This window comes from Oncorhynchus kisutch, linkage group LG25 (assembly GCF_002021735.2).
Source record: "Oncorhynchus kisutch isolate 150728-3 linkage group LG25, Okis_V2, whole genome shotgun sequence".
NCBI classification, from domain to species: domain Eukaryota; kingdom Metazoa; phylum Chordata; class Actinopteri; order Salmoniformes; family Salmonidae; genus Oncorhynchus; species Oncorhynchus kisutch.
The window spans coordinates 132,501-154,731 of NC_034198.2; the positions used below are offsets into that span (position 1 = coordinate 132,501).

Below are 22,231 nucleotides of genomic sequence, written 5' to 3' on the forward strand. Positions count from 1 at the left end.
TAATGGCAGCCCCCAGAGGCTCCATGTACAGAACGAAGAGGAGAGCCGAGAGTGGGCATCCCTGCCTGACCCCAGACGAGAGGTCAAAAACGTCACCTAAGTGACTATTTACACTTACTCGGCACCCCGCTCCGACATATAATGCACGGATCCATCCTATGTACTTCTCCCCAAATCCTAATCTACCTAACACCCTGAATAGAAAAGATCTATTCACGCGATCAAAGGCTTTCGCCTGATCTAGCGCTGCTACCATTAAAGGCAGCCCTCTATCTTCAACCCAGGCGATGGAGTCCCTGATCAACTGTAGGTTCCATCTTATAGAACGGCCCTCTACCCCGCACGTCTGATCCTCGTGGACGACGTAGGGAAGGGCTGTGCGCAACCGGTCTGCTAAAACCTTTGCAAGAATCTTGTAATCTACGCACAGCATGGTCAACGGCCGCCAGTTGCTAAGGTCAGTTGCTTCCCCCTTCTTATAAAGAAGTGACAGCACACCAACAGCCATTGATCCCCCCGGGACCCCCGTCTCAAGGATGGCCTTCAAGACTTCGAGGACCACTGGTCCAAGTATACCCCAAAACTTGAGGTAAAACTCAGCCGGCAGCCCATCCATCCCAGGCACCTTCCCTTTTCCCATCCTCCTAAGAGCGCTCTCAACCTCTTCTAGTGAGATCTGGGCCTCCATCACGTCTCTGATGTCCTCCGGCAACCGCCGGGACAAGTGTTCTAAAAACACATTTCCCTGCTCTACATCTATTTCCCTTTCCTTAAATAAACTTCGGAAATGATCAGTTGCCACCCTGACCATTTCCTCTGGTTTACTTACTACACTACCATTTTCTTCCCTAACGCCATGCATTACCTTCCTACTCTGCCTGGCCCTAACCGACTTAAAGAACATAGCGGAACAAGTCTCATTATGTTCTAGAAAGCCACTATGCGCACGCTCCAGGAAAGCTCGAGCCTTCTGCTCCTGCAGCTCCCTGAGCTGCGCCTTTAGGGCTGCGAATCTCTCCCAGTCAATTGACCCGCCGAGGTTGCCTGCCTCGTACTCAATTTCAATTAACCTTTGGATACGATTCACCTCCCTCCTTTCCTCCCTTTTTTTCCTTTTACAATAGCCTATTATAAAAGCCCTAATTCTCACCTTCACTAAATCCCACCACTCTAACACCCCCTCGCACATAGACCGGAGGCCGTCAAGCCTTCGAAAGAAACAAAAAAATGCGTCAACGAAAGCCTGCTCCTCCAGTATACCCCGATCTAGCTTCCAGTACCCCCTACCGAAGAGGCAGACTGGCGACCCCACCTGCAGGAACACCCCGTCGTGATCCGTGAAGAACACAGGCAACAGGCGCCCAGACAACTGACCCAAAGACCTGGATATAAAAATGTAGTCGAGCCTCCGCGCAACCCCCCTGGAGTTGCGCCATGTAGGACCGACCATTACCGGAGTAGTATGCAGGCCGCCATCAACCAGACCATGGCAAGCCATTAGCCCGGTGATTGCGCCTGCACTACTATCACCACCTACCCCTAAATCTATATTAAAGTCCCCACCTATCACCAAGTGCCTATTAGTGACACACAGGGGCGCCAGACAGTTCACCATCTCCCTTCTGTCTGCCGCCACCTGTGGCCCATATACCCCAATTAATCTATACCTAACTTCTCTATACACTACATCTATCCCCAATACTCTACCCTGCATTATTACAAAAGTGTTCTCTACCTTAACTTCTCTATTACCGCACAATATTCCTACTCCTGTTGAGTGCACCCCTCCTATGCCCCAAAAAGATTTCCCTTTATCCCACTCTCTCCTAAATCTAACCACATCCCCACCATCCCTCAGGTGAACCTCCTGTAAAAAACAGAAATCAAAGCCCACCCCCTCTAAATAACTAAATACCGCCCTCCTTTTAACACAATCCCTCAACCCTCTAACATTTAAACTAAAAAAAGAAACAGACATATTTATTTAATCATACAATCTACCCCAAAACCCAAAGAAAAAACAGGAGACTCACCCGATGCTCCCCTGGTCCATCTCCACCGGCGGGGACGTCCTCTCCTCTTCTGACGTCCCCCCGTCCTCCTCCATTCCTTGAACCCAGGATGCAGGCAGTGTGTTAGGCCGAGTGTCCTGCATCCTGGGTTCCCCACCCCCACCCTCCAAACCCCCCTCCCTGTCTGCCTCGGGGCCATATGTAGGGGACCCCAAATCCTCACACAGGAGTTGGGATCCCTCTAGCATACAGCCCTCTGACCCCCCACTGGAGTCATCCTCCCTTAAAATGTGAGGGGCTGAGGCAAACAGTGAGGCCAAAGACCCACCCCCTCCCCTCCCCGCCGTTCTCTTAGCCCCCCCCTCCCCCTCCCCCACCCCCCCTCCCTCTCACTTCCTGCCAAACTCCCCCTCTTCTTTCCTTTCTTCTTTGGTGAAGGAGGTAGCGGGGAGACACAACGTCCCTTCCCCGCTAACTCCTCCACCAATTCCCTCGTCTCATCTTCTAGGAAGTCTGGCAGGCAGTCCCCCCACTCCCTCCCTCCACCTCCCCCTCCCACCCCCTCCCCTAGCACCACCACCCCTCCCTCCTTTCCCATCACTGTCACCGTTCCCTCTTTTACTCCTTCTAGCACCACTGTCCCAGTCTTCCTCTTCTCTGTTCCTTCCCGTCCATCTTCCTTCTTTTTCTTCTCCTCTTCTTTACCTTTCTTTTCTTCTTCCCGACTCTTTCTTCTCATCTCTTCCTTCTGTCCATCTTCTTCCTGCTTCTTCCTTTCCCCTGTGCCATCCGTACAATCCGCATGCGTCCTTTCCTTTCTCCCCCCATCCCCCGTTCCCCCCCCAGCTGCAGACGCGTATGACCTGTGACGAGCCGGGCAATCACGCCACAGGTGTGCTCTCGAGCCACACCCGTGGCAAGCCTTGGGCTCGTCACACTCCTTAGCCTCGTGCTCTTCCGAACCACAAAAACGACACTTCTTGGCGTTGCACGAGGCCAGGATATGGCCGTAGGCCATACAACGCCTGCAGAACGGGGGCTGACGTGCATAGTAAAGTGTTCCCCTGTCAGCCCCCAGGGAGAACATCGCCGGAGGATGGAGGTAGCCATCCACACTCTTCGGGGACTCCCTGAGTAACGCCTGGAACCCTCTTCTCCCGTTCCAGAAACCCAGGGAGTCCCTGAGGTACCTCGCTGAGGAGACATTGTCCATATATCTCCCCAGAAAGGCCCTCACTTCTTCATCCTTCACATGCGGATTGTACATGTTTACGGTGACCACCCTGAAGTTGTTTCTTGCCAGGCTGGCCACCGTGTAATGGCACAGGGGTCCTTCTCCTTTCTCCGCTCTCACTTTCTTCATCACATCATCATGCTTCTCCTCCAAATGAAAAGTGACGTCAAAACCCTTCTCCATAGGATTCCCTTGAAGACAGAGCACATCTTTAACCTCCAACTTCAGATATCCTATCAATATATTTCTTCCGAAGGTATCTCGTCCCCACGGCTCCTTCTCCTTGTTGTTCCAGGAAAACCTAATGGTATTTGCCAGACCTATTGATGGTATTGCCCTCTTCTGCTCCATTTTCCCAAAAATACAAAGAAATAAATTCCGATAAACGAAAACCAAATTTTTGGAGGGAAAAAAATGATATTCTCCCTCTCCTCCCTATCCTACCTTCGACCTTTTGGCTCAGCGGGCTCTGGGGCACCTCAGTACCAAGCTTGATCTGAGCCAAAAGGCCGAGAAGCGATAACCCACAAATGGAACCCTGCAACCGCCGGGCCCCCGGGGGTCTCGGCAGACCTCAGCGGGTGGGTTGGCAAGAGCCGGCTCCTCCAATCCCAGCCACCCACCGTTTCCCCGGCGACAGACAGACAGACAGACAGACAGACAGACAGACAGACAGACAGACAGACAGACAGACAGACAGACAGACAGACAGACAGGCAGGTGTTTTTTGTAAAAAGTCGCTAATGCGTCTTTAAGTCACTATGAAGAGAAACCAGAGTCATATGGAAGTCAGAGGCCGGGGGCCCGAGACACACTCTGTGCACTGTAGGCCGGGTCCCCGCGGGTGCTCCCGGAACCCACTCTTCCAAGTTTGAGGGCTGTGGATGAAAAGAAGGTCACAGACACAGAGACACAGAGAGAGAGAGAGAGAGACACAGACAGAGAGACACAGACACAGACAGAGAGACAGAGACACACACACACACACACACAGAGAGAGACAGAGACACACACACACACACACACACACACACACACACACACACACACACACAATCCTGGCCCAATTTTTTTTTAAAGTAAAATGGCGGGAAACGGGGGACCCCATTGAAAGGCGCTTCGCCCTTTTTTCAGTTTGAATGTTTCTTTCCTTCTCTTCTTCTGCTAGCTAGCTAGCTAAGCTAAGCTAAGCTAAGCTAAGCTAGCTGTTTACATAGCTTTGTGAATGAGTATTTTTCCTTGACAACGGGAGAAAAGTGTTGCACCGTTCCCGGAGGTACTGCAATACCGGGTCGATGCGTGGAGCGGACGGAGCAAGCCCCATTTCCGACTCCCTGTTCGAAAAATCCATTTAATATGTAGTCCCCCTATGGGGGACGTATCAGATATTAAACTGATAAGAACAGATTTTTTATTTTTATAAAGTATATTTATTATTTTCAAATACCATCCATTCTATACAAAATCATACTTTCCATACAAACTTAAATAATGGTATTTTCATTCCAAATAACACAAAAAACCAAAAACCCAAAAAACCTCAGGGGAGCATCGTCCCTCCCCGTCATACCTAACCAATACCTAACCCTTTCCCTATCTCCCCGTCCCTAATCTATCCCCTTACAATACTCAGTCTAACACTACCAGCCCTAAACCCCCTTTCCACCTCTCCCGTGCCGCATGCTGCCCCCACTTCTTTACCTCCCTCCTCATCCTCCCTCTTAAATCTCCTTCCACCCTCCTCAATATCCCTTCCACCCCCCAATCTCTCCCTGTCTTTACCAAATTCTGCCTAGCTTCCCACAGCCCCCGTTTAAAGAGGCTCATGAGAAGCCAGAGCAGAAACCTATCCCTCTCCGTTCCCCTCGCTCTCCCTACACCTCTTTCTAATCTAGCCCACGTCACCACAAAATCACTCCTGACCATACCTATCAACACCCGTGCCCTAGCCCAAACCACTCCGGCAAAGGCACAGTCCCAAAAGGCATGGCGCACAGTCTCCTCCCTGCCACAAGCAGATCTTGGGCAGGTGGGAGATCGCGCCAAGCTATGCCGGTACATGATGGAACGCACCGGCAAGCACTTGTGGAGGCTCAACCAATTCAGGTCCTTGAGCCTGTTGTCCAGGCCCCGCGCCTGCACTCCCTCCCAGACCACCGACGAGACGCCCGCTACAGGCGGAGGACTCCCTGCCAGCCTGACCACCTCGTACAGGTGCCTGTGGTCTAAACCTACTCGGGCAACTTCAACCTCGGGGTGCGCACGCAGCCACTTGGCCGCATGGCCAAAGTGCCACGGCAGCTGTTCCGCCCGAGGACCCGTGTTAGACCACACCATTACGCTTCTCGCTTGGTACGAGAAGAACACCCGCAGGAGGTAACCGGACGGGTGTATCACCGGATGAGCCAGTTCTGTCAACACGAAAGACACAAATATTGTGTCCAGCTTGAGGGGGATGTTTGGTACCCCCCTACCTCCCTCCCCGATGGGACAGAGCATGCGTGCCCTGGCGACCCACTCGTACCTGCCACCCCACATGAACTGAAACACAAGCCTCACCAGAGGCCTCCTCAGACAAGCCGGCAATGGGTAGATGTATGCCAAATACAACAGAGATGGCAATACATCCACCTTTAGGACCAGGACCTTGCCTATAAAAGACAACGACCTAGCCTTCCACATTGCTAGCTTCCTCTGTACCACTGCGATACCCAAGTTCCAGTTCAGCGTCGCTGAGCCGGAGGTCTCAAAATGGACCCCGAGAATCCTCAGGGCCCCCTCACAGAGAGATAACCCCCCGGGCACATCCGTCCTGCCGCGCCATCTTCCGAAAAATTTTACGGAAGACTTTGCGTGGTTCAGAACCGCTCCCGACGCTCGGGTGAAGTCCCCAATAATGGCAAGGGACCTTGTCAGGCACGAGTCCTTGCAAAGCAGCAAGGAAGTGTCATCGGCGTACTGCGTCAACTTGACGTGCATACCACCGCTTCCAGGGATCAACAAGCCCTCCACCCCCGTGTCTGCCCTAATGGCAGCCCCCAGAGGCTCCATGTACAGAACAAAGAGGAGTGCCGAGAGCGGGCATCCCTGCCTGACCCCAGACGAGAGGTCAAAAACGTCACCTAAGTGACCGTTTACGCTAACTCGACACCCCGCTCCGACATATAAAGTACGGATCCATCCTATATACTTCTCCCCAAAACCTAATCTACCTAACACCCTGAATAGAAAGGATCTATTCACGCGATCAAAGGCTTTCGCCTGATCTAGCGCTGCTACCATTAAAGGCAGCCCTCTATCTTCAACCCAGGCGATGGAGTCCCTGATCAACTGTAGGTTCCATCTAATAGAGCGTCCCTCTACCCCGCACGTCTGATCCTCGTGGACGACGTAGGGAAGGGCTGTGCGCAACCGATCCGCTAAGACCTTTGCAAGCAACTTGTAGTCTACGCACAGCATGGTCAATGGCCGCCAGTTGCCAAGGTCGGTTGCATCCCCCTTCTTGTAAAGAAGTGACAGCACGCCGACTACCATTGAACCCCCCGGGACACCCGTCTCGAGGATGGCCTTCAAGACTTCGAGTACCACCGGTCCAAGTATACCCCAAAACTTGAGGTAAAACTCAGCCGGCAGCCCATCCATCCCAGGCACCTTCCCTTTTCCCATCCTCCTAAGAGCGCTCTCAACCTCTTCTAGTGAGATCTGGGCCTCCATCACGTCTCTAATGTCCTCCGGCAACCGCCGGGACAAGTGTTCTAAAAACACATTTCCCTGCTCTACCTCTATTGCCCTTTCCTTAAATAAACCTAGGAAATGATCAGTTGTCACCCTGACCATCTCCTCTGGTTTACTTACTACACTACCATCTTCTTTTCTAACTCCATGCATTATCTTCCTACTCTGCCTTGCCCTAACCGACTTAAAGAACATAGCGGAACAAGTCTCATTATGTTCTAAAAAGCCACTATGTGCACGCTCCAGGAAAGCTCGAGCCTTCTGCTCCTGCAGCTCCCTGAGCTGCGCCTTCAGGGCTGTGGTTCTCTCCCAGTCAATCGACCCGCCGAGGTTGCCTGCCTCGTACTCGAGTTCGATCAACCTTTGGATATGATCCACCTCCCTCCTTTCCTCCCTTTTTTTCCTCTTACTATATCCTATAATAAAGGCCCTAATCCTCACCTTTACTAAATCCCACCATTCTAACACCCCCTCACACATGGGCCGGAGGCCTTCAAGCCCCCGAAACACCCCTGTAACGGCATTAACAAAATCTTGCTCATCCAGTAAATCCCGATCTAATTTCCAGTACCCCCTACCGAAGAGGCAGACTGGCACCCCCACCTGCAGGAGCACCCCGTCATGATCCGAAAAGAAGACAGGCACCAGCCGCCCAGACAACTGACCCAAAGACCTAGGTACAAAAATATAGTCGAGCCTCCGCGCAACCCCCCTGGAGTTGCGCCATGTAGGACCGACCATTGCCGGAGTAGTGTGCAGGCCACCATCGACCAGACCATGGCAAGCCATTAGCCCGGTGATGGCACCTGCACTACTGTCTCCCCCTATCCCTAAATCAATATTAAAATCACCCCCTATCACCAAGTGCCTGTTAGTAACACACAGGGGCGCCAGACAGTCCACCATCTCCCTCCTGTCTGCCGCCACCTGTGGCCCGTACACCCCAAATAACCTATATCTAAACTCCCTAAACTTGACATCAACCCCCAAAACTCTACCCTGCATTACCAAAAAAGTGCCCTCTAATTTAACCTCCTTATTCCCGAACAAAATCCCTACCCCCGTCGAGTGCACCCCACCTATGCCCCACAATGAATCTCCCTTTACCCACTCCCTCCTAAACCTTTCAACATCCCCTCCATCCCTCAGGTGAACCTCCTGTAAGAAACAGAAATCAAACCCTACCCCCTCTAAAAAACTGAACACCGCCCTCCTTTTAACATAGTCCCTTAACCCCCTAACGTTTATACTAAAAATAGAAACAGAAATATTAATATTAAATTAAACCAATACAAAACCCCTTACTCTCAAAACACCCAAATAAAAGAGGAGGCTCACCCGATGCTCCCCTGCTCCATATCCTCCAGCAGGGGCGTCCTCCCCTCTTGTGACACCCCCCTGTCTTCCTCCATCATCCCAATCCAGGATGCAGGAATGGTGTTAGCCACCCTGGCGTCCTGCATCCTGCTTTGGTCACCCAACCCCCCCCCTTCCCCTGCCTCCCCGCTTGCTGGGCAGTAAAAAGGGGACTTTGTGTCATCAAAGATGGACTGCGATCCCCCCGGTTCCCACTCCAGCATCCCACTTGGTGGATCCAGTTCCCCTGGCGCCCCTGAATCCAAAGAGACCAACAAGGTCCTGGGAGTTTCCCCCTCCTCAACCCCCTTTTCCCCCATTGGTCTCTTGGCCTCCCCCTCTCCTTTCTTGCCATCCTTGTGGGGCGGCCTCTTCTTCCCTTTCTTTCTTGGTGTAGGCGGCAAAGGAGAAACACCGCCCCCCCCCCCCCCACCAGTTCCTCGACCATCCCCCTCAACTCCTCCACCGAGGCACTCGACATGTCACAATCCCCCCATTCCCCCACTACTTCCCCCTGTTCAACCTCTCCTCCTGTTCCTGTTGCCGCGTCGTCGTCCTCCTCATCTCTCTCCCTTGTCACCTCCTCCTGTTCCTGTTGCCGCGTCGTCGTCCTCCTCATCTCTCTCCCTTGTCACCTTCTCCTGCCTCTCCACTCCGTTTTCACCATCCGCCTTTTGCCCCTCCTCTCCTTCTGCTTTATCCTTCTCGTTCCCTTCTTCTGTCCGTGCCACTTTCGCCTCCTCCTTCTTCCTTGTGGCCTTTTCTTCTGGGCCTGATCCTGTTTCTGGGCCCCCTCTTCCTCTTCGTCCCCCATCCCCCGCCCCTGCTCCCCCTCCAGCCGCAGACGCGTATGACTTTTGACGAGCCGGGCACTCCCGCCACAGGTGTGCCGACGAGCCACACCCGTGGCACGCCTTGGGCTCGTCGCAGTCCTTCGCCTCGTGCTCAGCAGATCCGCAAAATCTACACTTCTTCGTGCTGCACGAGGCGAGGACATGGCCGTATGCCATACAGCGCCTGCAGAAAGGGGGCTGTCGTGCGTAGTACAGAGTCCCTCTGTCAGCCCCCAGGGAGAACATGGCCGGAGGATGAAGGTATCCACCCAGACCCCCTGGGTCCTCCCTGAGAAGGGCCTGGAATCCTCTCCGCCCGTTCCAGAACCCCAGGGAGTCCCTGAGGAGCTTCGGGGAGGAGACCCTGTCCATAAACCTCCCCAAAAAAGCCTTTACATCCTCGTCCTTGACGTGCGGGTTGTATATATTGACCGTCACCATCCTAAAATTGTTCTTAGCCAAACTTGTGACCTCATAAAAACTCATAGGCCTCTTGTCTCCCACGGCTCTCGCCTTCTTCATGATCCCATCATGCATTGCCTCCGTGTAAAAGGTTACATCATAGGCCTTCTCTGTAGGGTTACCCTGCAGACATAACACGTCCTTTACCTCCAGTTTCAGTATACCCATCAGGATTGTCCTCCCAAACGTCTCTCTCCCGACTGGCTCCGTCTCCTTGTGGCTCCACGCAAACCTTACGGTATTTGCCAACCCAATCCCAGGGACCGATCTTCTTGGAACATCATCCGCCATTTTTCCCGGAAAAAAGCTCTCTCAAAAAAGAAGCCTCCAAAAACACAACCTTTACCGCCCTCCGGCCTTCGGCTTCTGACTAGGCGAGCTTTGAGATACCTCAGTATCAGGCTTGATCCTAGCCAAAAGGCCGAGAAGCGATAACCCACAAATGGAACCCTGCAACCGCCGGGCCCCCGGGGGTCTCGGCAGACCTCAGCGGGTGGGTTGGCAAGAGCCGGCTCCTCCAATCCCAGCCACCCACCGTTTCCCCGGCTACAGACAGACAGACAGACAGACAGACAGACAGACAGACAGACAGACAGACAGACAGACAGACAGACAGACAGACAGACAGGCAGGCAGGTGTTTTTTGTAAAAAGTCGCTAATGCGTCTTTAAGTCACTATCCTGGCTCATCTATGTCAATTTCTCTTGAAACAAGATACCGGGCTCTGCAAGAAGCAAAGCCACTCCAAAAATACATTGAACTCATAAGTGTTCCTCTCCACGGAAGTCTTTAGTAAAAGGCGAAAGGCTTGTGCGTAATGAAGAGAAACCAGAGTCATATGGAAGTCAGAGGCCGGGGGCCCGAGACACACTCTGTGCACTGTAGGCCGGGTCCCCGCGGGTGCTCCCGGAACCCACTCTTCCAAGTTTGAGGGCTGTGGATGAAAAGAAGGTCACAGACACAGAGACACAGAGAGAGAGAGAGAGAGACACAGACAGAGAGACACAGACACAGACAGAGAGACAGAGACACACACACACACACACACACAGAGAGAGACAGAGACACACACACACACACACACACACACACACACACACACACACACACACACACACACACCATTAAGTAAAATGGCGGGAAACGGGGGACCCCATTGAAAGGCGCTTCGCCCTTTTTTCAGTTTGAATGTTTCTTTCCTTCTCTTCTTCTGCTAGCTAGCTAAGCTAAGCTAGCTAAGCTAAGCTAAGCTAGCTGTTTACATAGCTTTGTGAATGAGTATTTTTCCTTGACAACGGGAGAAAAGTGTTGCACCGTTCCCGGAGGTACTGCAATACCGGGTCGATGCGTGGAGCGGACGGAGCAAGCCCCATTTCCGACTCCCTGTTCGAAAAATCCATTTAATATGTAGTCCCCCTATGGGGGACGTATCAGATATTAAACTGATAAGAACAGATTTTTTTTTTTTTACAAAAAATAATTTATTTACACTCAATACCATTCATACTATTTACAAAAACCATAATTCTCATTCACTCTTACATGTTATATTTACAAAAACAAATCGCCAAAAACCAAACAAAAACAAACCTCAGGGGAGCATCGTCCCTCCCCGTCATACCTAACCAATACCTAACCCTTCCCTATCTTCCCATCCCTAATCTATCCCCTTACAAACCTCACTCTAACACTCCCAGCCCTAATCCCCCCTTCCACCTCTCCCGTGCCGCATGCTGCCCCCACTTTATCTCCTCCCTCTTCATCCTCCCCCTCACATCACCTTCCACCCTCCTTACTATCCCTTCCACCCCCCAATCTCTCCCTGTCTTAACTAAATTCTGCCTGGCTTCCCACAGCCCCCTTTTAAAGAGACTCATGAGAAGCCAGAGCAGAAACCTGTCCCTTTCCGTACCCCTCGCTCTCCCTACGCCTCGCTCTAATCTAGCCCAAGTCAGCAAAAAGTCGCTCCTAACCATACCTAGCAACACCCGTGCCCTAGCCCAGACTAGTCCGGCAAAGGCACAGTCCCAGAAGGCATGGCGCACAGTCTCCTCCCTGCCACAAGCAGATCTTGGACAGGTGGAGGATCGCGACAAACTATGCCGGTACATAATAGCACGTACCGGCAAGCACTTATGAAGGCTCAACCAATTCAGGTCCTTGAGCCTGTTGTCCAGGCCCCGCGCCTGCACTCCCTCCCAGACCACTGACGAGATGCCCGCTACAGGCGCAGGACTCCCTGCCTGCCTGACCTCCTCGTACAGGTGCCTGTGATCTAAACCTACTCGGGCAACTTCAACCTCGGGGTGCGCACGCAGCCACTTGGCCGCATGGCCAAAGTGCCACGGCAGCTGTTCCGCCCGAGGACCCGCGTTAGACCACACCATTACGCTTCTCGCCTGATACGAGAAGAACACCCGCAGGAGGTAACCGGACGGGTGTATGACTGGCTGAGCAAGCTCCGTCAACAAAAAAGAAACAAAAATTGCGTCCAGCTTGAGGGGGAGATGTGGTACCCCCCTACCTCCCTCCCCGATGGGACAGAGCATGCGCACCCTGGCGACCCACTCGTACCTGCCACCCCACATGAACTGAAACACGTGCCTCACTAGATACCTTCTCAGACAAGCCGGCAATGGGTAGATGTACGCCAAGTACAAAAGAGATGGCAATACATCCACCTTTAGGACCAGGACCTTACCTATAAAAGACAAAGACCTAGCCTTCCACATTGCTAGCTTCCTCTGAACAACTGCGATACTCATGTTCCAGTTCAGCGTCGCTGAGCCGGAGGTCTCAAAATGGACCCCGAGAATCCTCAGGGCCCCCTCACAGAGAGATAACCCCCCGGGCACATCCGTCCTACCACGCCATCTTCCGAAAAACTTAACGGAAGACTTTGCATGATTCAGAACCGCCCCCGACGCTCGGGTGAAATCCCCAATGATGGCAAGGGACCTTGTCAAGCACGAGTCCTTGCATAGCAGCAAGGAAGTGTCGTCGGCGTACTGCGTCATCTTAACACGCAGCCCACCGCTTCCAGGGATCAACAAACCCTCCACCCCTGTGTCTGCCCTAATGGCAGCCCCCAGAGGCTCCATGTACAGAACGAAGAGGAGAGCCGAGAGTGGGCATCCCTGCCTGACCCCAGACGAGAGGTCAAAAACGTCACCTAAGTGACTGTTTACACTTACTCGGCACCCCGCTCCGACATACAATGTACGGATCCATCCTATAAACTTCTCCCCAAATCCTAATCTACCTAACACCCTGAATAGAAAAGATCTATTCACGCGATCAAAGGCTTTCGCCTGATCTAGCGCTGCTACCATTAAAGGCAGCCCTCTATCTTCAACCCAGGCGATGGAGTCCCTGATCAACTGTAGGTTCCATCTTATAGAACGGCCCTCTACCCCGCACGTCTGATCCTCGTGGACGACGTAGGGAAGGGCTGTGCGCAACCGGTCTGCTAAAACCTTTGCAAGAATCTTGTAATCTACGCACAGCATGGTCAACGGCCGCCAGTTGCTAAGGTCAGTTGCTTCCCCCTTCTTATAAAGAAGTGACAGCACACCAACAGCCATTGAAACCCCCGGGACCCCCGTCTCAAGGATGGCCTTCAAGACTTCGAGGACCACTGGCCCAAGTATACCCCAAAACTTGAGGTAAAACTCAGCTGGCAGTCCATCCATCCCAGGCACCTTCCCTTTTCCCATCCTCCTAAGAGCGCTCTCAACCTCTTCTAGTGAGATCTGGGACTCCATCACGTCTCTAATGTCCTCTGGCAACCGCCGGGACAAGTGTTCTAAAAACACGTTTCCCTGCTCTACATCTATTTCCCTTTCCTTAAATAAACTTCGGAAATGATCAGTTGCCACCCTGACCATTTCCTCTGGTTTACTTACTACACTACCGTTTTCTTCCCTAACGCCATGCATTACCTTCCTACTCTGCCTGGCCCTAACCGACTTAAAGAACATAGCGGAACAAGTCTCATTATGTTCTAGAAAGCCACTATGCGCACGCTCCAGGAAAGCTCGAGCCTTCTGCTCCTGCAGCTCCCTGAGCTGCGCCTTTAGGGCTGCAAATCTCTCCCAGTCAATTGACCCGCCGAGGTTGCCTGCCTCGTACTCAAGTTCAATTAACCTTTGGATACGATTCACCTCCCTCCTTTCCTCCCTTTTTTTCCTTTTACAATAGCCTATTATAAAAGCCCTAATTCTCACCTTCACTAAATCCCACCACTCTAACACCCCCTCGCACATAGACCGGAGGCCGTCAAGCCTTCGAAAGAAACAAAAAAATGCGTCAACGAAAGCCTGCTCCTCCAGTATACCCCGATCTAGCTTCCAGTACCCCCTACCGAAGAGGCAGACTGGCGACCCCACCTGCAGGAACACCCCGTCGTGATCCGTGAAGAACACAGGCAACAGGCGCCCAGACAACTGACCCAAAGACCTGGATATAAAAATGTAGTCGAGCCTCCGCGCAACCCCCCTGGAGTTGCGCCATGTAGGACCGACCATTACCGGAGTAGTATGCAGGCCACCATCAACCAGACCATGGCAAGCCATTAGCCCGGTGATTGCGCCTGCACTACTATCACCACCTACCCCTAAATCTATATTAAAATCCCCTCCTATCACCAAGTGCCTATTTGTGACACACAGGGGCGCCAGACAGTCCACCATCTCCCTTCTGTCTGCCGCCACCTGTGGCCCATATACCCCAATTAATCTATACCTAGCTTCTCTATACACTACATCTATCCCCAATACTCTACCCTGCATTATTACAAAAGTGTTCTCTACCTTAACTTCTCTATTCCCACACAATATTCCTACTCCTGTTGAGTGCACCCCTCCTATGCCCCAAAAAGATTTCCCTTTATCCCACTCTCTCCTAAATCTAATCACATCCCCACCATCCCTCAGGTGAACCTCCTGTAAAAAACAGAAATCAAAGCCCACCCCCTCTAAATAACTAAATACCGCCCTCCTTTTAACAAAATCCCTCAACCCTCTAACATTTAAACTAAAAAAAGAAACAGACATGTTTATTTAACCATTACCTATAATCTAACCCAAAACCCAAAGAAAAAAACCAGGAGACTCACCCGATGCTCCCCTGGTCCATCTCCACCGGCGGGGACGTCCTCTCTCCTCCTGACGCCCCCCCGTCCTCCTCCATCTCCCCAACCCAGGATGCAGGCAGTGTGTTAGGCCTATTGCCCTGCATCCTGGGTTCCTCCCCATCCTCCAACCCCCCCTCCCTGTCTGCCTCGGGGCTGAGTGCAGGGGATCCCATCTCCTCAAACAGGAGTTGAGATCCCTCCGACAAACAGCCCCCAGACCCCTCCATGGAGTCACCCCCCACTAAATTTTGAGGGGCTGAGGCAAACAGGGAGGCCAATGAACTCCCCCCTCCCCCCCCCGTCGATCTCTTAGCCCCCCCCTCCCCTTCCACACCCCCCTCCCTCTCACTTCCTGTCGAGCTCCCCTTCCTCTTCCCTTTCTTCTCCTTCTTCTTTTTTGGTGAAGAAGGTAGCGGGGAGACACAACCTCCCTTCCCCGCTAGCTCCTCCACCATTTCCCTCAACTCTTCCTCTAGGAAGCCCGACAGGCTATCCCCCCACTCCTTTACCCCCTCTCTCCCTCCCTCCCCCTCCACCGTTCCCGCCCCAGGCACCCCCCCCCCCCCCCCACCGGCCCTTCCCCAGACACCCCCCCCCCCTCCACCAGTCCTTTCACAGGTACCCCTCCCACAGGTCCTGCCCCAGGCACCCCCCCCCCCTCCACCAGTCCTTTCACAGGCACCCCTCCCACAGGTCCTGCCCCAGGCACCCCCTCCCCCACCACTCCCTCCACTGTTGTTTTCTTTTTTTCTTCCGTTCCTTTATTTTCATTCTTCTTCTCCTCTTCTTCTTTTCTGTCCTTTTCCTGGACTGGCCCTCCTCTTCTTCCCCCATCCCCCGCTCCTGCTCCCCCTCCAACTGCAGACGCGTATGACCGCTGACGAGCCGGGCAATCGCGCCACAGGTGCTGAGTGGAACCACACCCGTGGCACGCCTTCGGCTCGTCACAGTCCTTGGCCTCGTGCTCTCCCGATCCACAAAATCTGCACTTACGAGTGCTGCACGAGGCCAGGATGTGTCCATAGGCCATACAGCGCCTGCAGAATGGGGGCTGACGTGCATAATACAACGTCCCCCTGTCAGCCCCCAGGGAGAACATAGCTGGGGGATGGAGGTACCCTCCCAATCCCCTAGGATCCTCCCTGAGGAGTGCTTGAAACCCCCTCCTCCCCGTCCAAAAACCCAAAGAGTCCTTGATGGGCCTTCCTGAGGAGACATTATCCATATATCTCCCCAGAAAGGCCCTTACCTCCTCATCCTTAACATAGGGGTTGTACATATTTACAGTCACGACCCGGAAATTATTTCTCACCAAGCTCTTCACCAGATAATGGCACATCGGCTTCGTGTCAGACACCGCTCTGACTTTTTTCAGCACCTCCTCATGTTTGCTTTCCGTATAAAAAGCCACATCGAAAGTTCCATCCAAAGAATTGCCTTGCAGGCAAAACACATCCTTTGTGGTCAACTTCAGCACACCCATCAGGATTGACCTCCCAAATACCTCTCGTCCTAAAGGCTCTCCATCCTTCTCGTTCCACGCAAAACGCACAGTATTAGCCAGTCCAGTCCCTGGGACCGACCCACTTGACGAAAACCTCGCCATCTCCGCAAGGAGACAAACGCTCTCCTCCAGACAATAGAAAAAAGCAAAAAAAGGAGGGAAAACCCCCAAAAATTCCTTGAGAGATTTGATTCAAAAATCAAAGACCACTTTTTAACCGCTCTCCTGGGACGACCTCTTGGCTCAGGGGCTCTAGGACACCTCGGTGTCAAGCTTGAACTGAGCCAAAAGGCCGAGAAGCGATAACCCACAAATGGAACCCTGCAACCGCCGGGCCCCCGGGGGTCTCGGCAGACCTCAGCGGGTGGGTTGGCAAGAGCCGGCTCCTCCAATCCCAGCCACCCACCGTTTCCCCGGCTACAGACAGACAGACAGACAGACAGACAGACAGACAGACAGACAGACAGACAGACAGGCAGACAGGCAGACAGGCAGACAGGCAGGTGTTTTTTGTAAAAAGTCGCTAATGCGTCTTTAAGTCACTATCCTGGCTCATCTATGTCAATTTCTCTTGAAACAAGATACCGGGCTCTGCAAGAAGCAAAGCCACTCCAAAAATACATTGAACTCATAAGTGTTCCTCTCCACGGAAGTCTTTAGTAAAAGGCGAAAGGCTTGTGCGTAATGAAGAGAAACCAGAGTCATATGGAAGTCAGAGGTCGGGGGCCCGAGACACACTCTGTGCACTGTAGGCCGGGTCCCCGCGGGTGCTCCCGGAACCCACTCTTCCAAGTTTGAGGGCTGTGGATGAAAAGAAGGTCACAGACACAGAGACACAGAGAGAGAGAGAGAGAGAGAGACACAGACAGAGAGACACACACACACACACACACACACACACACACACACACACACACACACACACACACACACACACACACACAGAGAGACAGAGACAGAGACAGAGACACACACACACACACACACACACACACACACAATCCTGAGAGAGAGAGACACAGACAGAGACAGAGACACACACACACACACACACACACACACACAATCCTGAGAGAGAGAGACACAGACAGAGACAGAGACACACACACACACACAATGACACACACACACAGAGACAGAGACACACACACAATCCTGGCCCAATTTTTTTTTTAAGTAAAATGGCGGGAAACGGGGGACCCCATTGAAAGGCGCTTCGCCCTTTTTTCAGTTTGAATGTTTCTTTCCTTCTCTTCTTCTGCTAGCTAGCTAAGCTAAGCTAAGCTAAGCTAAGCTAAGCTAGCTGTTTACATAGCTTTGTGAATGAGTATTTTTCCTTGACAACGGGAGAAAAGTGTTGCACCGTTCCCGGAGGTACTGCAATACCGGGTCGATGCGTGGAGCGGACGGAGCAAGCCCCATTTCCGACTCCCTGTTCGAAAAATCCATTTAATATGTAGTCCCCCTATGGGGGACGTATCAGATATTAAACTGATAAGAACAGATTTTTTTTTTTTTACAAAATATATTTATTACGTTCCAAAACCAAACAATATTCTTCCATACTTCCATCAACTTAAATATACAATTCCAACAAAATACAAATAATCATTCCACAACGAATAAACTATAACCAAAACCGACAAACCAATAACCTACAAACTACCAATATCCACCACCTATATTACAACGAGAAATCACCCAGTGCTCCCCTTCTCTATCCCGGCTAACTGTGAACCCACCTCCACTCGTACATCCCCTCCATCCCTTCCATCTCCCACTATCCCACCTCCCCTGAATACTGCAATTGCACCCGGCATATGCCCCCCACTCAGGTCCATCACCCCCCCCCTCCTCTGGGCTCCGAACCGGGGATGTCACCTCCCCAAACAGGAAATCCGACTCCCCCTCCATCATCCAACTTCGAGCCATGCCCGGGAGGTCAAGTTCAGCGAGGGGTTTGAAGGATGACGATGACGGAGCCCACGAGGGCCCCGCTACCTCCCCACCCCCCTGTTCTGCTCCCCCCCCCCTCTTTCCACCCTTCCTTCTCCTGCTTTCCACCCGCTCCCCTTTCTTTGACTTCTTGCACGGCAGTGCATGGACTAAAGACGTTTTATATATATAGTCCACCACGTGCTCTTCCTTTTCCCCCTCTACCAAACCCACCACCATCCCTCTCATCTCCTCTACCCTTGCTTTCACCACTTCACTTTCCCCCCAGTCCTTCACCCCTTCTCGCCCCTCCGCCTCTCCTTCTGGTTCCATCTCCGCTGTTGTCTCCCCACTCTCCTCTATCACCGTCGCCTTCTTCTTCTTCTTCTTCTTCTTCTTTTCACCTTCTACCTCCTTCCCTTCCTCTCCTCCGACTCCTTCTCCTTCCATCCCGGCCATCTCTTCTTCTGTCCCGGCCACCTCGTCTTCCATCCCTTCCACCTCTCTTTCTGTCCCAGCTCTCTTCTCCTCTTTTTCTCCTCCTCCCTCCGACTCCTTCTGCTCAGCCCTTCCACCCCCCTCTTCTGGCTCCTCTCCTCCTCGTCTTCCTCCATCCTCCGCTCTCGCTCCCCCCCCAGCTGCAGACGCGTATGACCCACGCCTAGCCGGGCAGTCCCGCCACAGGTGCGCTACCGAGCCACATCCATGGCATGCCCTCGGCTCTACACAGTCCCTAGCCTCGTGCTCACTCGATCCACAGTACCTACACTTCATCTTGCTGCACGAGGCTAGTATATGGCCGTAGGCCATACAACGCCTGCAGAACGGAGGCTGACGTGCATAATGCAATGTCCCCCTGTCAGCCCCCAGGGAGAACATAGCTGGAGGATGGAGGTAACCTCCTATACCCCCCGGGTCTTCCTTGAGGAGCGCCTGAAATCTCCTCCTCCCATCCCAAAACCCAAGTGTGTCCTTCAGGAGCCTTGCTGAGGAGATGTTGGTCATATACCTCCCCAAGAATGCCCTCACGTCCTCTTCCTTCACATAGGGGTTGTACATCTTGACCGTAACTATTCTAAAATTGTTCTTAGCCAGACTTCTCACCACATAATGGCATATAGGACTCTCCTTCTCGAGCACTCTCGCCCTCCGCATTATCTCGTCGTGCTTTTCCTCTTTGTAGAGAGTAACCTCAAAGGCTCTTTCTGCTGCATTCTCCTGGAGGCAAAAGACATCTTCCACCCCCAGCTTAAGCACCCCCATCAGCACATTCCTCCCAAACTCCTCTCTTCCAAAAGGCTCCCTGTCCTTTTCCCTCCATGCAAACCGCACCGTGTTTGCAAGTCCGACTCCCGGGACTGACATATAAGGAGTCATCCCTTCCTCCTCCTCTTGAACAAAGGTTTTCCAACAAAAGCCAAAACTCTCCACAAGCAATCCCAGAAACTAGCCAGTAAGAACAACAATTACCTGCTCAAAGGATTTAAACCCTTATCGCCCTCCTACTTCGACCTTCTGACTCAGCGGGCTCTGGGGCACCTCAGTACCAAGCTTGATCTGAGCCAAAAGGCCGAGAAGCGATAACCCACAAATGGAACCCTGCAACCGCCGGGCCCCCGGGGGTCTCGGCAGACCTCAGCGGGTGGGTTGGCAAGAGCCGGCTCCTCCAATCCCAGCCACCCACCGTTTCCCCGGCTACAGACAGACAGACAGACAGACAGACAGACAGACAGACAGACAGACAGACAGACAGGCAGACAGGCAGACAGGCAGACAGGCAGACAGGCAGGTGTTTTTTGTAAAAAGTCGCTAATGCGTCTTTAAGTCACTATCCTGGCTCATCTATGTCAATTTCTCTTGAAACAAGATACCGGGCTCTGCAAGAAGCAAAGCCACTCCAAAAATACATTGAACTCATAAGTGTTCCTCTCCACGGAAGTCTTTAGTAAAAGGCGAAAGGCTTGTGCGTAATGAAGAGAAACCAGAGTCATATGGAAGTCAGAGGTCGGGGGCCCGAGACACACTCTGTGCACTGTAGGCCGGGTCCCCGCGGGTGCTCCCGGAACCCACTCTTCCAAGTTTGAGGGCTGTGGATGAAAAGAAGGTCACAGACACAGAGACACAAGAGACACAGAGAGAGAGAGAGAGAGAGAGAGAGAGAGAGAGAGAGAGAGAGAGAGAGAGAGAGAGAGAGAGAGAGAGAGAGAGAGAGAGAGAGAGAGAGAGAGAGAGAGAGAGAGAGAGAGAGAGAGAGAGAGAGAGACACACAGACAGAGAGACAGAGACACACACACACACACAGAGAGAGACAGAGAGACAGAGACACACACACACACACAGAGAGAGACAGAGACACACACCACACACACACACACACACACACACACACACACAATCCTGGCCCAATGTTTTTTTTTTTTTTTTTTTTTTTTTTTTAAGTAAAATGGCGGGAAACGGGGGACCCCATTGAAAGGCGCTTCGCCCTTTTTTCAGTTTGAATGTTTTCTTTCCTTCTCTTCTTCTGCTAGCTAGCTAAGCTAAGCTAAGCTAAGCTAGCTGTTTACATAGCTTTGTGAATGAGTATTTTTCCTTGACAACGGGAGAAAAGTGTTGCACCGTTCCCGGAGGTACTGCAATACCGGGTCGATGCGTGGAGCGGACGGAGCAAGCCCCATTTCCGACTCCCTGTTCGAAAAATCCATTTAATATGTAGTCCCCCTATGGGGGACGTATCAGATATTAAACTGATAAGAACAGATTTTTTTTTTTTTACAAAATATATTTATTTACAGTCAAAAACCAAACGATACACTTCCAAAATTCCGTTAACTTAAATATCCAATTCCAACAAAATACAACTAATCATTCCAAACCTAGTAAGCCATAACCAAAATCTAACAAACCAAAAACCAATAACCTACAAACTACCAATATCCACCACCTATATTACGACAAGAACTCACCCAGTGCTCCCTTTCTCTATCCCGACTAACTTTGACCCCACCTCCACTCGTGAATCCCCTACATCACCCCCATCTCCCACCCTCCCTCCTCCCCTGAACACAGCAACAGTCCCCGGTACAAGTCCCACACTCAAGTCCATTGCCCCCCCCTCCTCCGGACTCCGAACCGGGGACGTTACATCCCCAAATAAAAAGTCCGGCTCCCCCTCCATCATCCAACTTCGAGCCATGCCCGGGAGGTCAAGTTCAGCGAGGGGTTTGAAGGATGACGATGACGGAGCCCACGAGGGCCCCGCAACCTCCCCACCCCCCCGTTCTGCCCCCCCCCCCCTTCTTCCCGCACCTCCTCCTCACCACCTTCTTTGCCCTCTTACCTGGAGGTATGTTTAGCACCGGTTCCTCATAATCCAAATCACTTCCAGTGCTTCCCTTCTCCTTTCCCTTTCCCATTTCCCTCTCTACCAACTCCCTCACCATCCCTCTCAACTCCTCCACCCTTTCCCTCGTCACTTCACTGTCTCCCCAATTCTTCACGCCCCTTCGCCCTTCCGCCTCTCCTTCCGGTTCCTTCTCCCCAACCTCCTTCCTCTCCGCTGTTATCTCCTCTGATCTCTCCACTCTCACCGTCTCCTCACTCTCCCCCATCGCCTTCTCCTTCTTCTTCTTCTTCTTCTTGTTCTTGTACCTTTCTACCTCCTCTCCTTCCATCCCGACCACCTCTCCTTCAGTCCCGACCACCTCTCCTTCTGTCTCAGCCACCTCTTCTTCCATCCCTTGCACCTCTCCTTCCGTCCCAGCTCTCTCCTCTTCTTTTTCTTCTCCTCCCTCCGTCTCCTTCTGTTCCGTCCTACCACCTTCGTCGCCCACTTCTTCATGCTCATTTCTTCCTCCATCCTCCGCTCTCGCTTCCCCCCCAGCTGCAGACGCGTATGACCCACGTCTAGCCGGGCAGTCCCGCCACAGGTGCGTTTCCGAGCCACACCCGTGGCATTTCTTCGGCTCGGCACAGTCCCTCGCCTCGTGCTCACCCGATCCACAGTATCTGCACCTCCTTGTGCTGCAC

General features: G+C 52.5%; 3 non-coding genes and 4 pseudogenes across 3 annotated transcripts; all 7 read right to left on the reverse strand.

Annotated features, from left to right (window-relative positions):
• Nucleotides 1–4,500: 4,500 nt before the first annotated feature.
• LOC116357545 (uncharacterized) lies at nucleotides 4,501–4,674 on the reverse strand (annotated as a pseudogene).
• Nucleotides 4,675–10,352: 5,678 nt separating this feature from the next.
• LOC116357503 (U5 spliceosomal RNA) lies at nucleotides 10,353–10,469 on the reverse strand. Its single transcript, XR_004205527.1, has one exon. It is a non-coding gene; the product is annotated as a U5 spliceosomal RNA (small nuclear RNA).
• A 466-nt stretch (nucleotides 10,470–10,935) lies between these two features.
• Nucleotides 10,936–11,113, reverse strand: LOC116357538 (uncharacterized; annotated as a pseudogene).
• A 5,744-nt stretch (nucleotides 11,114–16,857) lies between these two features.
• LOC116357504 (U5 spliceosomal RNA) lies at nucleotides 16,858–16,974 on the reverse strand. The gene has a single exon (XR_004205528.1). It is a non-coding gene; the product is annotated as a U5 spliceosomal RNA (small nuclear RNA).
• A 648-nt stretch (nucleotides 16,975–17,622) lies between these two features.
• Nucleotides 17,623–17,799, reverse strand: LOC116357546 (uncharacterized; annotated as a pseudogene).
• Nucleotides 17,800–20,078: 2,279 nt separating this feature from the next.
• Nucleotides 20,079–20,195, reverse strand: LOC116357506 (U5 spliceosomal RNA). The gene has a single exon (XR_004205529.1). It is a non-coding gene; the product is annotated as a U5 spliceosomal RNA (small nuclear RNA).
• A 615-nt stretch (nucleotides 20,196–20,810) lies between these two features.
• Nucleotides 20,811–20,987, reverse strand: LOC116357547 (uncharacterized; annotated as a pseudogene).
• Between the last annotated feature and the right edge of the window lie 1,244 nt (nucleotides 20,988–22,231).